The sequence below is a fragment of the Neoarius graeffei genome, chromosome 15, assembly GCF_027579695.1.
Source record: "Neoarius graeffei isolate fNeoGra1 chromosome 15, fNeoGra1.pri, whole genome shotgun sequence".
Taxonomy (NCBI): Eukaryota; Metazoa; Chordata; class Actinopteri; order Siluriformes; family Ariidae; genus Neoarius; species Neoarius graeffei.
The window spans coordinates 66,912,186-66,925,935 of NC_083583.1; the positions used below are offsets into that span (position 1 = coordinate 66,912,186).

Here is a 13,750-nt window from a genome sequence, read left to right on the forward strand (position 1 = left end):
ATCGTGCGCTCTGATTGGCTACTCTACGACTAGGATATCAGCTCATATAGTGTGAGTAGAGAAAAACAAAATGGCGGTGCGTGTTGCTGAACCAACCAAGGACAAAATAAAAACTCTACTTGAAAACAAAACATCAAAAATACAACAAAAAAAAGCAACAAAATATGGAATGAAAAGTATTTGATGGTAAGAACGTATCTTTTTTATTTTTCAAGAATTATTCTTATCATTGCATTTTCATTTTGCCTGTTTGTTTACATTCTAAATGTAAATGATTTGGTCGGACGTTTTGTATAAAGTTTTTATTTATCAAATTTGCAAAAAACAAAAAACAATAAAAATGCTCCGTTTCTCAAAATCCAGTGAATGTGGATCGAATAAAAGAGTTATTCCACTCAATCTCGTCATACATGGATTATAGCTGACTGTCAACTCACGTACGGCTCAATTCCGTGGAATAACTGTTAAATATAATGCATATACACTCATCGGCCACTTTATTAGGAACACCCATACACCATGACAGCAGCACGATGCATCAAATCATTCAGATCCAAATCAAGAGCTTCAGCTAATGTTCAAACATCCCAATGGGAAAAATTGTGATCTTTCACTGTGGCATGGGTGTTGGTTTGAGCCAGATGAGTATTTTTGGTTTGAGTATTTCAGAAACTGCTGATCTTCTGGGGTTTTCACACACAAATAACAGTCTCTAGAGTTTACACAGACAGAATCTCATCTCATCTCATTATCTGTAGCCACTTTATCCTGTTCTACAGGGTCGCAGGCAAGCTGGAGCCTATCCCAGCTGACTACGGGCGAAAGGCGGGGTACACCCTGGACAAGTCGCCAGGTCATCACAGGGCTGACACATAGACACAGACAACCATTCACACTCACATTCACACCTACGGTCAATTTAGAGCCACCAATTAACCTAACCTGCATGTCTTTGGACTGTGGGGGAAACCGGAGCACCCGGAGGAAACCCACATGGACACGGGGAGAACATGCAAACTCCGCACAGAAAGGCCCTCGCCGGCCACGGGGCTTGAACCCAGGACCTTCTTGCTTACACAGACAGAATGGTGCAGAAAACAAAAACCATCGAGTGAGGTGAGTGAGCGACAGTTCTGTGGGTGGAAACAAACGCCTTGTTGATAAGAGAGGGTCAGAGGAACATGGACAGATTGATTCGAGCTTTTTTTGCTAGGAAGGATATACTGTAGTAACTCATATAATCACTCTTTACAACCATGGTGAGCAGAAAATCATCTCAGCATGAAACAGAACAACACATTGGGTTCCACTCCTGCAGCCAAGAACAATTATCTTAGAATCAACAACAAGTTCCTATTAAAGTGGTCAGTGAGTGTGTAGAACAACTCTAACCAATTAATCATGTACACAAACTGATCTGAAATATAAATGTGGTTTCAGAAATCTACCGCATGTGAGCTAGAATGTGAATTGGAGCATGAACGTAGAGGTTTCCAGATGTCTCTCTCTCTCTCTCCTACAATCTTCATCATTTATCAACACTGACATTCCCTACCAACACAATACAATCTGAGACGTGTGTGTGTGTAAGCACGCGTGTGAAAACTATGATCAAATTTGACAAAATGGTGTATTTTGCTGTTATATTACATCACATTATGTACATGTTCTCAAAAAGTAGATCATTCTGCTTATCTTGAACACTTCCATCAGCTGACTAATCAATCTCATCGTTAACAGTGACATGACATTATAAAATATTGTCTGTAGCAGCCTTAATATTTAATGATTTTTTTTTTCTATTACGAGCGTAATGCAATCCTGCAAGCCTTTGTAAGCTACAGTGCAGAACTGGAACATTGACTAAAGCAGAACACGGGTGTGGCTTCAGGCGTTACAACGAGCTTTACGAAAGCGGCTGCGGTTTTGTCATATAACATTCTCCGGTGCGCACACACCCTCTCGATCTTTCTCTTCTCGCTCACACGCACAATAGAAGCACAGCCACTCAATCTTCATCAAGCAGGAGCTGACAGACTGGCTGGAGTTCTGCTACAGTAAATAATAGACATCGCTGAATGACGGCTTCAGGGTTGATGAAGATATCAGGCAGCTGCGCCGCAGCCTACCGAACATATGACATTCGGGGGTTTATCATGAGCAGGCAGGATGCATGACAATCGCCAATATCAGTTCAAGCATTACGACGTGCTTGACTATAAACCAGTGATGAGCAATATATTAATACGTAAAGGTGAAATGATTTTGCCATAATGTGATCTCGTGACGTGAACAGGTTTTCACGGTGAGAACTAAAAGTGTACAAGTGTGAGAGTAGATTTGGTTCATCAGGCTTAATATTACTGTATTTACTTGATAAACAAAAGGTGTCTTTGTGACTAGATAGAGCTCTGCTTCATGGACGAAAGGTCACATTTTTCAGTTATGAAGTTTGTCACACAGCAAGCAAAAATCACTTATGTCACTCATCCTACACCAGGCTTGTAGTACTCAAGTCCAGGACTTGTGCCCTAATTTTAAGGACTCGTGACTTGACTTGGACTTGAGCATTAACTGCATTCGGACTCATAAATTGGAGAAGAGGACTCAGATTTTTTCTTTTTTTTTTGTAACATGCCATAATAATTCAACATAAGATATTTATATCTACATTAATTTTTATACTAACTTCAACATTCACCTGCTCATAATGGCGCTAAAATGCCTGGAGAGAACGCCCCTAGGATTGTCCGTTTTGCTTATACAGACTTCTCATGCAGTGCTGTGCTGTGTTCGGCAAGAACAACTATCGAGGAGACGACGGCGCCAACCTTGAACTTTATTCGTCATTTAGCAAGACTCCACCCAGAGAAGGAAGTGACACGCTATGTTCATACGCCCTGTTGATAGTGGGGCTTGCTGACCGATAAACTAGCTAGTGTTAACCCTCTCTCATGTTATTTGCCCTGTTGATAGTGGGCGGGGCTTGCTGAGTGATGAACAAGCTTTTTATTTGTAGCCTATTAACTAAAATGGGGCGGTCGAGCAGTAACGTTAGTCCAACACAGTAGCAGAGCCACTTTCACATAAAGGCAGCAACAGAGAAGGTGGGTCATGCAGCAAGACAACGACCCTAAGCACACAAGTCGTTCTACCAAAGAATGGTTAAAGAAGAATAAAGTTAAGGTTTTGGAATGGCCAAGTCAAAGTCCTGACCTTAATCCAATGGAAATGTTGTGGAAGGACCTGAAGCGAGCAGTTCATGTGAGGAAACCCACCAACATCCCAGAGTTGAAGCTGTTCTGTATGGAGGAACGGGCTAAAATTCCTCCAAGCCGGTGTGCAGGACTGATCAACAGTTACCGGAGACGTTTAGGCTACGTTTACATTAGACCGTATCTGTCTCGTTTTCTTCGCGGATGCACTGTCCGTTTACATTAAACCACCTGGAAAAGCCGGGAAACGGGAATCCGCCAGCGTCCACGTATTCAATCTAGATCGTGTCCGGTCCGGTGCTGTGTAAACATTGAGATACGCGAATACGCTGTGCTGAGCTCTAGCTGGCGTCCTCATTGGACAACGTCACTGTGACATCCACCTTCCTGATTCGCTGGCGTTGGTCATGTGACGCGACTGCTGAAAAACGGCGCGGACTTCTGCCTTGTATCACCTTTCATTAAAGAGTATAAAAGTATGAAAATACTGCAAATACTGATGCAAATACTGCCCATTGTGTAGTTATGATTGTCTTTAGGCTTGCCATCCTTCCACTTGCAAGTAGTAAGTGATATGCGCTGGGATCACACACACAGCGGCTCAGTCCCGAATCGTGGCTTGTGCACTTCACTCGCGCACTGTGTGAGCTGCGCAGGGCCGGAGTGCGCACCCTCCAGAGGGCACTCGCTGTTCAGGGCGGAGTGATTTGGAGCGCAGGATGCCTGCGGAGCCAAGCATATCCGTGTATTGGTGTTGCTGTGTGCACGGCTAACGGTTTTAGTGTAAATGCGAATCGTTTTAAGAACGTTAATCTGATGATCCGCTGATTCGACGTAATGTAAACGTAGCCTTAGTTGCAGTTATTGCTGCACAAGGGGGTCACACCAGATACTGAAAGCAAAGGTTCACATACTTTTGCCACTCACAAATATGTAATATTGGATCATTTTCCTCAATAAATAAATAAATGACCAAGTATAATATTTTTGTCTCATTTGTTTAACTGGGTTCTCTTTATCTACTTTTAGGACTTGTGTGAAAATCTGATGACGTTTTAGGTCAAATTTATGCAGAAACATAGACAATTCTAAAGGGTTCACAGACTTTCAAGCACCACTGCATCGTATTGGGGTTGCAACCTCAACAGGTTTATTTTTTCCAGCTTCTGTTTTCTCAGGGTTGAGTCCACTTGTCGCTCCACCTGTGTGAAAATGAACAGGGCTCAACTGACTACCAAATACTGATTATTGACTAAATCAGCGGGGCGGCACGGTGGTGTAGTGATTAGCGCTGTCGCCTCACAGCAAGAAGGTCCTGGGTTCAAGCTCAATGGCTGACGAGGGCCTTTCTGTGCGGAGTTTGCATGTTGTCTGCGTGGGTTTCCTCCGGGTGCTCCGGTTTTCCCCACAGTCCAAAGACATGCAGGTTAGGTTAATTGGTGACTCTAAATTGACCGTAGGTGTGAATGTGAGTGTGAATGGTTGTCTGTGTCTATGTGTCAGCCCTGTGATGACCTGGCGACTTGTCCAGGGTGTACCCCGCCTTTCGCCCGTAGTCAGCTGGGATAGGCTCCAGCTTGCCTGCGACCCTGTAGAACAGGATAAGCGGCTACAGATAATGGATGGATGGACTAAATCAGCACTACTATCACTGCTTCATCTCCCCTCGCCATCCTTTTTTCTCCACAATTTGGTTTTGGCTCATGCATCATACACCCAGGGATTATGGCACAAACATATAGCTCCTCTGAGTTGAATGTTGAAGCCAACCTTCACCTCCTTCTGAAATTTTGCACATGCAGTGTAACAGACTCACAGGAAAGCGCTATCTGTCCTCTTCCACATACAAGAGCTCACAGACTCCTACGATTGGCTAGCATCACTGTGACTGACAGGGGAGAGAGCGAGTAGTGCTGTCCCTCCCACCAAGAATTGGACCACTACCGATTCCACTCTCCTGACTCCTGGCCATGGATGGCTGTTGCATTGCTGGGATTTGAACCCACGACGGGGTGATCGCTTGACACGCAAAAAATTTTTTTTAAATAAATAAAAGATAACTGTTGTGACAACAGTCACAAAATCAAATGAAATCAATCCCTTGTCACAAACATGAGCTTGTTTTCTAGCTGGCTTGTTAATATAGTTCTTGTTACTTATAAACAAAATCTTGTGATTGACTATTTATTAAACAAATCGCTAAGCTCGAGATTCAAAACCAAAATTATCTTCTGTGACAAGTTTCCAAAGTGCATTTTCATTGTCCAAGTAGTTACTTTTCTCGCAAGGTCTACATGTTTATGAGCATCTAAATACATGTTTAGACGTCTAATATACAAAACGTCTAATATACAAAAGAAACTTGTCATATTGATGCATCAAATCATAGAGATAGTTTGCATGGTAGCTCCCCCTAGAGAACAGAATATTACTACGACTGACTAAAACATTTTTAAGCCTTGATCATTTTCGAGCCAGTTTTCAGTCTATACTCTGTAGCAAATGTGCATCAGTGGCCTTGTGCTAATCTTCCATCACCTCGAGATTTCAAAGTTAAATCCCAATAACAAACAGACCAGTGAGTGATTTGTAACAGAACACAATCAGCAGTGCTGGCTTCAAGAGCTCACCACACAACACCTGCTGATAATAAAAGCCATGAGCTCTTGTTTTGTTTGTTTAAAGAAGGTCCAAGGGATGTAGAGTCATCAGAACAAGCTGAATCATGAACAGACTTTAAAATACATTCCTCATCTTCACATGCTAGCTTTGTTTGAAGGATTAAATTTTCCTTACAGAGTTTCTTTCTCCTTCAAGCTTACAATAAAAAAACAACAACAGATTGTTTTGTAAAGGTTGTAGTACAGGGCTACAAATCTGGGCATGGCCAGACAAACCAGGCTACATGTAGTAAGTGCCATATCGTAGCATGTACACTCACCAACCACTTTATTAGGAACACCCCTACATCCACCTGCTGTCTGTTTGATGCAGTTCTCTAATCAGCCGATCCCTTGACTGACAGCAGCACGATGCATCAAATCATACAGATACAAATCAAGAGCTTCAGTTAATGTTGACGATGTTCAAACAGAATGGGAAAAATTGTGACCTCAAAGAAGTGAGACTTTCTTTCACTGTGGTACTGTATGGGTGTTGGTTGGAGCCAGATGGACTGGTTTGAGTATTTCAGAAACTGCTGATCTCCTGGGGTTTTCACACACAACAGTCTCTAGAGTTTACACAAACAGAATGGTGCAAAAAATAAAAAACATCAAGTGAGTGACTGAGTGAGCGACAGTTCTGTGGGTGGAAATAAATGCCTTGTTGATGAGAGAGGTCTGTCAGAGGAAAATGGCCAGATTGGTTCGAGCTTTTTGCCAGGAAGGATATAGTAACTCTATATCAGGAAGGCTATAGTAACTCATCACTCTTTACAACCGTGGTGAGCAGAAAAGCATCTCAGCATGCAACAGCAGAACAGAACACATTGGGTTCCACTCCTGCAGCCTGTTCCAGCACGACAATGCCCCCGTGCACAAACCATGAAGTCATGGTGCACCAAGGCTGGAGTGGAAGAACTCGAGTGTCCTGCACAGAGCCCTGACCTCAATCCCACTGAACACCTTTGGGATGCAGCCCTATCAATAACAGCTCGCACTCTGCGATTTTGCTGCCTATAACCAGGCTGTTTCACGATCATGGTTGTCTTTTTGAATAACACAAACTAACTCCTGCAACTAGGTCCAGTGTGGCTATCTGCCGGATTTTCTTCTACCTTATTTTACAGGGACACACCATCCCCTACCTACAGCAGTAATGTCTCTTACAAATACATTTAAGAGTCAATTACAGGCTCAGTTTTGACCTTGTGGTCATTTCATTTAATTCTACTTTAATTACTTCACTTAGATTTTACTGGTTAAATTCAGAATTGCATTTTTTTTTATCACTAACTAGGTTTTACTTTGGGACGTATACCATACTTTCATTCACAATAGTAAGATCTTTAAGTGGAAGTTACATTGTTTTGTAAACTAACAATGACAGGATCCTTTGACCGTCCCTATGACGGGATCCTTTATCCGTCAAAAATGCCCTCTCCAGAAAACACTCACCATATGATGAGGTTATAAATGATTTCTGAAGAAAATATTTGTTTCTTTTGAAGCAAAATACTTTGTTGTTGCTCAGTAAAAAACAGGACTTGAAACAGATATGAAACACTTTTGCAGTGGAGCTTCACATGTGGTTGAAATGTGAGTCTGTCAAAAAGTGTCCTCTCCAGAAAACCACAAGGATTATGGTTACCACTTCAGTTGCTGTGATTTTAGTTACCACCATCGACAAACATCAATGCACAGGACTTGAAAATTTGTACTTAACATATAGTGGATATAAAAAGTGTACACACCCCGTTAAAATAACAGGTTTTTCTGATGTTTAAAAAAAAAAATGAGACCACGATTAATAATTTCAAAACTTTTCCCACCTTTAGTGTGACCTATAACCTGTACAATTCAGTTGAAAAACAAACAAATCTGTTGGGGGGGGGGGGGGGGGGGGGGGGGATGGATAAATAAATAAATACGTACAATAAGTTGGTTGCATAAGTGTACACACCCTTAAACTAATACTTTGTTGAAGCACCTTTTGATTTAATGGCAGCATTCAGTCTTTTTGGGTTCACACCTGCCATCAATTAAAATGACTCTGATTAACCCCAAATAAAGTTCAGACATTTACTCAGTTGCATCCTCCAGCAAAAGCCAGGGTTCACGGAGAGCTTACAAAGCATCAAAGGGATCTCACTGTTGAAAGGAGAAGGGTGCAAAACAATTTCCACGGCATTAGATATACCATGGAGCACAGTGAAGACAGTCATCAAGAAGTGGAGAAAATATGGGACAACAGTGACATTACCGAGAACTGGACGTCCCTCCAAAATAGATGAAAAGACAAGACGAAAACTGGTCAGAGAGGCTGCCAAGAGGCCTACAGCAACACAGAAGGAGCTGCAGGAATTTCTGGCAAGTACTGGTTGTGTACTACATGTGACAACAATCTCCCGTATTCTCCATATGTCTGGACTATGGAGTAGGGTCGCAAGACGGAAGCCTTTTCTTACAAAGAAAAACATCCAGGTCCGGCTAAATTTTGCAAAAAAAACCCCACAACATCAACTCTCCCAAAAGCATGTGGGAAAATGTGTTATAGTCTGATGAAACCAAGGTTGAACTTTTTGGCCACAATTCCAAAAGGTCTGTTTGGCACAAAAACAACACTGCGCATCACCAAAAGAACACCATACCCACGGTGAAGCATGGTGGTGGCAGCATTTTGTTTTGGGGTTGTTTTTCTTCAGCTGGAACAGGGGCTTTAATCAAGGTGGAGGGAATTATGAACAGTTCTAAATACCAGTCAATTTTGGCCCAAAACCTTCGGGTGTCTGCAAGAAAGCTGAAGCTGAAGAGGAATTTCATCTTTCAGCATGACAATGACCCCAAGCATACATCAAAATCAACAAAAGAATGGCTTCACCAGAAGAAAAGTAAAGTTTTGGAATGGCCCAGCCAGAGCCCAGACCTAAATCCAATTGAAAATCTGTGGGGTGACCTAAAGAGGGCTGTGCACAAGAGATGCCCTCACAATCTGACAGATTTGGAGCGCTTTTGCAAGGAAGAGTGGCCAAGTCTATATTGCCAAGTCTAGATGTGGCAGGCTGATAGACTCTGACCCCAAAAGACTGAATGCTGTAAATAAATCAACGAAGTATTAGTTTAAGGGTGTGCACAGTTATGCAACCAGCTTATTGTACATTTTTTATTTTTTATGTTTTTCCCCCTAACAGATTTGTTTGGTTTTCAATTGAATTGTGCAAGTTATATTAAAGGTGGGAAAAGTTTTGAAATTATTTGAAATTATTTATTGTGGTCTCAGGTTTTTTACATCAGAAAAACCTATCATTTTAACAGCGTGTATACACTTTTTATATCCACTGTACATCACATCCATTTCAACAGTTGTTCCACTTTGTATCACTTACTCTTTTGGACTATAAGAAAAGGTGGACAATTTTAGAAATACACTACTGAATATGCTGTCTTCTCGCCACAAGGAACACGCCTAGTATATGACCTGTAGCTCTGAAATTCTGCGCAGTTCGTTTCCATCTCAAAAGGTCATTTTGGCAGCAGAGAAACACAAAATTCTGAGGTTTTGTTTTTGGACTATCGTGGCGTGAAAAGTTTACCCTGATTGTGAAACAGTCCATAAACGCGCCATCACTGGCGACTCAGTATTTTTCAAAAAAAATTTTTTTTTCCTTGTATTTTTACGTGACATGCTTTATTTGTTTTTATTCACTGAGAAAAGTGATCTTTTTAGACGGCAAGAATTGCATTACTATGACTACAGACATTGTTTACAAGTATCTATGTCAGTACTGCGCACGTGTTATCTAGCCGAGTGAAATTTAAACTTCGTAAAAGTGAAGTCTGTTGATTCGTGTATTTTGTTGCCAGTAAAAATCACGTCTTGATTTTTTTGTCATTGATGATGTACAAAGTTACAGTGGTGCATGAAACTTTGTGAACCCTTTAGAATTTTCTATATTTCTGCATAAATATGACCTAAAACATCATCAGATTTTCACACAAGTCCTAAAAGTAGATAAAGAGAACCCAGTTAAACAAATGAGACAAATATTATACTTGGTCATTTATTTACTGAGGAAAATGATCCAATATTACATATCTGTGAGCAGTGTTGGGCACGTTACTTTCAAAAAGTAATTAGTTATAGTTACTAGTTACTTTTCCCAAAAAGTAACTGAGTTAGTAACTGAGTTACTTTGTCATAAAAGTAACTAATTACCAGGGAAAGTAATTATTCCGTTACATTTTGTGTTCCCCCCCCCCAAAAAAATCAAATTCAATTAGTGTAATCATCATAAAAGTGAATGTTAAATGTGTTTAATGACTGAAATGGACACTTAACAGAACCAATTAGTAACGTTATCTACACTATATTAATATTTTTGTGAGACAATGTGAGATAAGACATCTATCAAATTTAATATATTTTTGTAGTTATTAAAATTATGTTACTAATGATACAATAAAACTCAGTTTCTAAATGTTTTAGAACTTTTGATATTTATTCACTTAACTTAAACGAGCTGCAACTGGCTATCACACGACTCAAAAATGAAATTATGCATGTCAAGCAATGTACCAAAAAATAAATAATAATAAAATATATGTATATAGACTCTTCATAGTGCATATTAAATAAATCAAACTGGTATGCAACTTAGATTACTCGTTACTAAAAAAAAATAACGCCATTAGTAACGCTGTTTATTTCTAACGCTGTTATTCCCATCACTAGCCATGAGATGAGGTGAGGTGCTTCATAAGGTTTGAATTACTGGCCACTGACGAGGACAAACGCTTTGTTCCTCGACATAATGTGTGTTGCACGTAGACATTTTTGCCTTTTATTTCAAGTAATGAAAAGTAATGGCTGTATTTCCAATTTGAAAACGCAGTCTTGGGCTGACCGCTCACCATCGCTGTGTCTTCTGATTGAAAGTGTGCGCAGTAGTACAGTAGACATAGCCTACCTACATATGTTGTCCAAATCTACTCTGATTGGCTTACTATGCCGTTGTCTCGCATCTCCCCGCCCCACACTAAAGCAGAGTAAAGAAAGGCTGAACGAGCAGCGTGCCAGATGAAAACAGCTTTAATAAAGTAACGAGAACGGCGTGATAACAATGTAAAAAGTAATTAGTTAGATTACTCGTTACTAAAAAAAAACACCGTTAGTAACGCCGTTATTCCCATCACTGTCTGTGAGTGGCAAAAGTATGTGAACCTCTAGGATTAGCACTTAATTTGAAGGTGGTTTGGGCCTGTTTTGCTGCATCGGGGCCAGGACGTCTTGCCATTATTGATGGAACAATGAATTCTGAATTACACCAGTGAATTCTAAAAGGAAAATGTCAGGACATCTGTCCATGAACTGAATCTCAAGAGAAGGTGGGTCATGCAGCAAGACAACGACCCTAGCACACAAGTCGTTCTACCAAAGAATGGTTAAAGAAGAATAAAGTTAATGTTTTGGAATGGCCAAGTCAGAATCCTGACCTTAATCCAATGGAAATGTTGTGGAAGGACCTGAAGCGAGCAGTTCATGTGAGGAAACCCACCAACATCCCAGAGTTGAAGCTGTTCTGTACAGAGGAATGGGCTAAAATTACTCCAAGCAGGACTGATCAACAGTTACCGGAAATGTTTAGTTGCAGTTATTGCTGCACAAGGGGGTCACAGCAGATACTGAAAGGTGGTCTTGACTACAACACTAATCAGAACTAAAGAAAGAAACGTTCCTCAGTTAACTAAAGAAAGAAACGTTTAGTTGCAGTTATTGCTGCACAAGGGGGTCACACCAGATACTGAAAGCAAAGGTTCACATACTTTTGCCACTCACAGATATGTAATATTGGATCATTTTCCTCAATAAATAAATGACCAAGTATAATATTTTTGTCTCATTTGTTTAACTGGGTTCTCTTTATCTACTTTTAGGATTTGTGTGAAAATCTGATGATGTTTTAGGTCATATTTATGCAGAAATATAGAAAATTCTAAAGGGTTCACAAACTTTCAAGCACAACTGTAAGAGACAAGTAAAAAGTGCAATTTGTGTTAGCTTTTGTTTAGGTTAATAGGAAGAGAATTTTCAGTAACATTTTTGCATTAAGTGCTTAATTGTAGTATAAATACATAAATGTACAAATCATACTATGAATTATTTACGCTGACTCAAGTTTTAACTCAGATTCCTCTATTAAAATATTTTCTTTCTTTAGTTCTGATTAGTGTTGTAGTCAAGACCACCTAAACCGAGACCGAGTCATGACCAAGACCAGAGTGTATCGAGAACAAGATGAGACCAAGACTTTGATATTATTATTATTATTATTATTAATCATACATTTTATTTGTAACGCACTTTAGATTTAGAGCAAATCTCAAAGCGCGACAAAATAGAAACATTAAAAATGCAGATAGAAACAACGTAACATAAAAATGAACAGAAATAAATAGAATAGAATAGACTAGAATAGAATGTCATTATATAAAATAAAGAATAAATAAAGCATAATTAAGAGTCATATGTTCTGCTAAAAATGAAAAGTTCTTTTTTAAAACTCTCAGTAGTCTGTAGTACCCTCAGATGGTCAGGGAGGGCAGTCCATAGGCGAGGGGCAGCAGAACAGAAGGCTCCATCACCCATGGTGCTGAGCTCAGTCCGGAGCAGAGGGATCATGTTGAGGTTAGTGGGATGAGTAATTCTTTCAGGTAGATGGGGGCATTTCCATAGATGCACTGGTGAGTAAGGAGGGAGACCTTATGTTCAATCCTGGCAGAGACACTGAGCCAGTGGGTGTGATGTATTCATATTTTCGCACTCTCATCAGGATCCTTGCAGCGCTGTTCTGAATGTATTGTAGTCTTTGAAGACTCTTGCTAGGGATCCCAATGAGAAGTGCATTGCAGTAATCCAGCCTGGAGGAGACCAAAGCATGGACCAACTTTTCAGCATCTGATAAGGTGAGAGTGGGATGGGAGTTTGGCAATATTTCTGAGATGGTGAAAACAGATCTTGCAAAGATGTTTGATATGGGCTTCAAAGGTGAGTTGAGGGTCAAATTTTACACCAAGGTTGGTGACTAATGAGGAGATGGGAATGTCATGGTTAGAGAACGTAATGCTGGTTATGGAGGACGACTGGATCTGGTGTGGGATACCAGCTAAGATTGCTTCCATTTTGGAGCTGTTCAGCTGGAGAAAGTTGTGATTCATCCACACCTTTATCTCCTCCTTTGAGGGGTTGAAATCAAGTCAAGGTCAAGACCAAGGCAGGGTGAGACCGGATCAAGACCAGGATCAGACCAGTGTGTGTGTGTGTGTGTGTGGGGGGGGGGGGGGGGGGGGGGGGGGCCATTAAAAGTAACAAAATTTTCAAATTAGCAGTGAGTCACGTTATTGCTAATGTTATTGTTGCTAACGTTAATGTATCATTAATGTATTGTTAATGTAATGTTATTGTTACAGTTCAGTGAAATCTGCGCAGTTGTGGTCTTGACCGGTCTTGAAGTAAAATCCCGATTCCTTTATGTCCGAGACAAGACCGAGTAAAAATGAGGTCGATTCCGAGATGAGGCTGAGACCTTCAAAAAGTGGTCTTGAGACCAGTCTTGAGTACTACAACACTAGTTTTGATAAAGTTTACTAAATATTTCAGTTTCACAATATCTCTTTTATTTCCTTTGTTGTTGTTCTAATCTTGAAGCAGCTCTTCTTAGGGTTGCCAGTTTCCTATTGAAGCCTCAGCCCCGGCAGAATTTTGAAGATGGTGTCGACCTTCACAATAATAACTGAATATTCAAGAATTTACGACATATATTATAAGTTGACCCATGATTGACCTATAAAACTTGAAAATAGGATGAACTGAATTGG

The 13,750-nt window shown here is 40.4% G+C and overlaps 1 protein-coding gene across 1 annotated transcript in view; it reads right to left on the reverse strand.

The window, feature by feature from the left end:
• Window positions 1-13,750, reverse strand: part of nek7 (NIMA-related kinase 7) — a 149,403-nt gene that overhangs the window by 14,637 nt on the left and 121,016 nt on the right. The gene's annotated exons all lie outside the window — the stretch shown is intronic.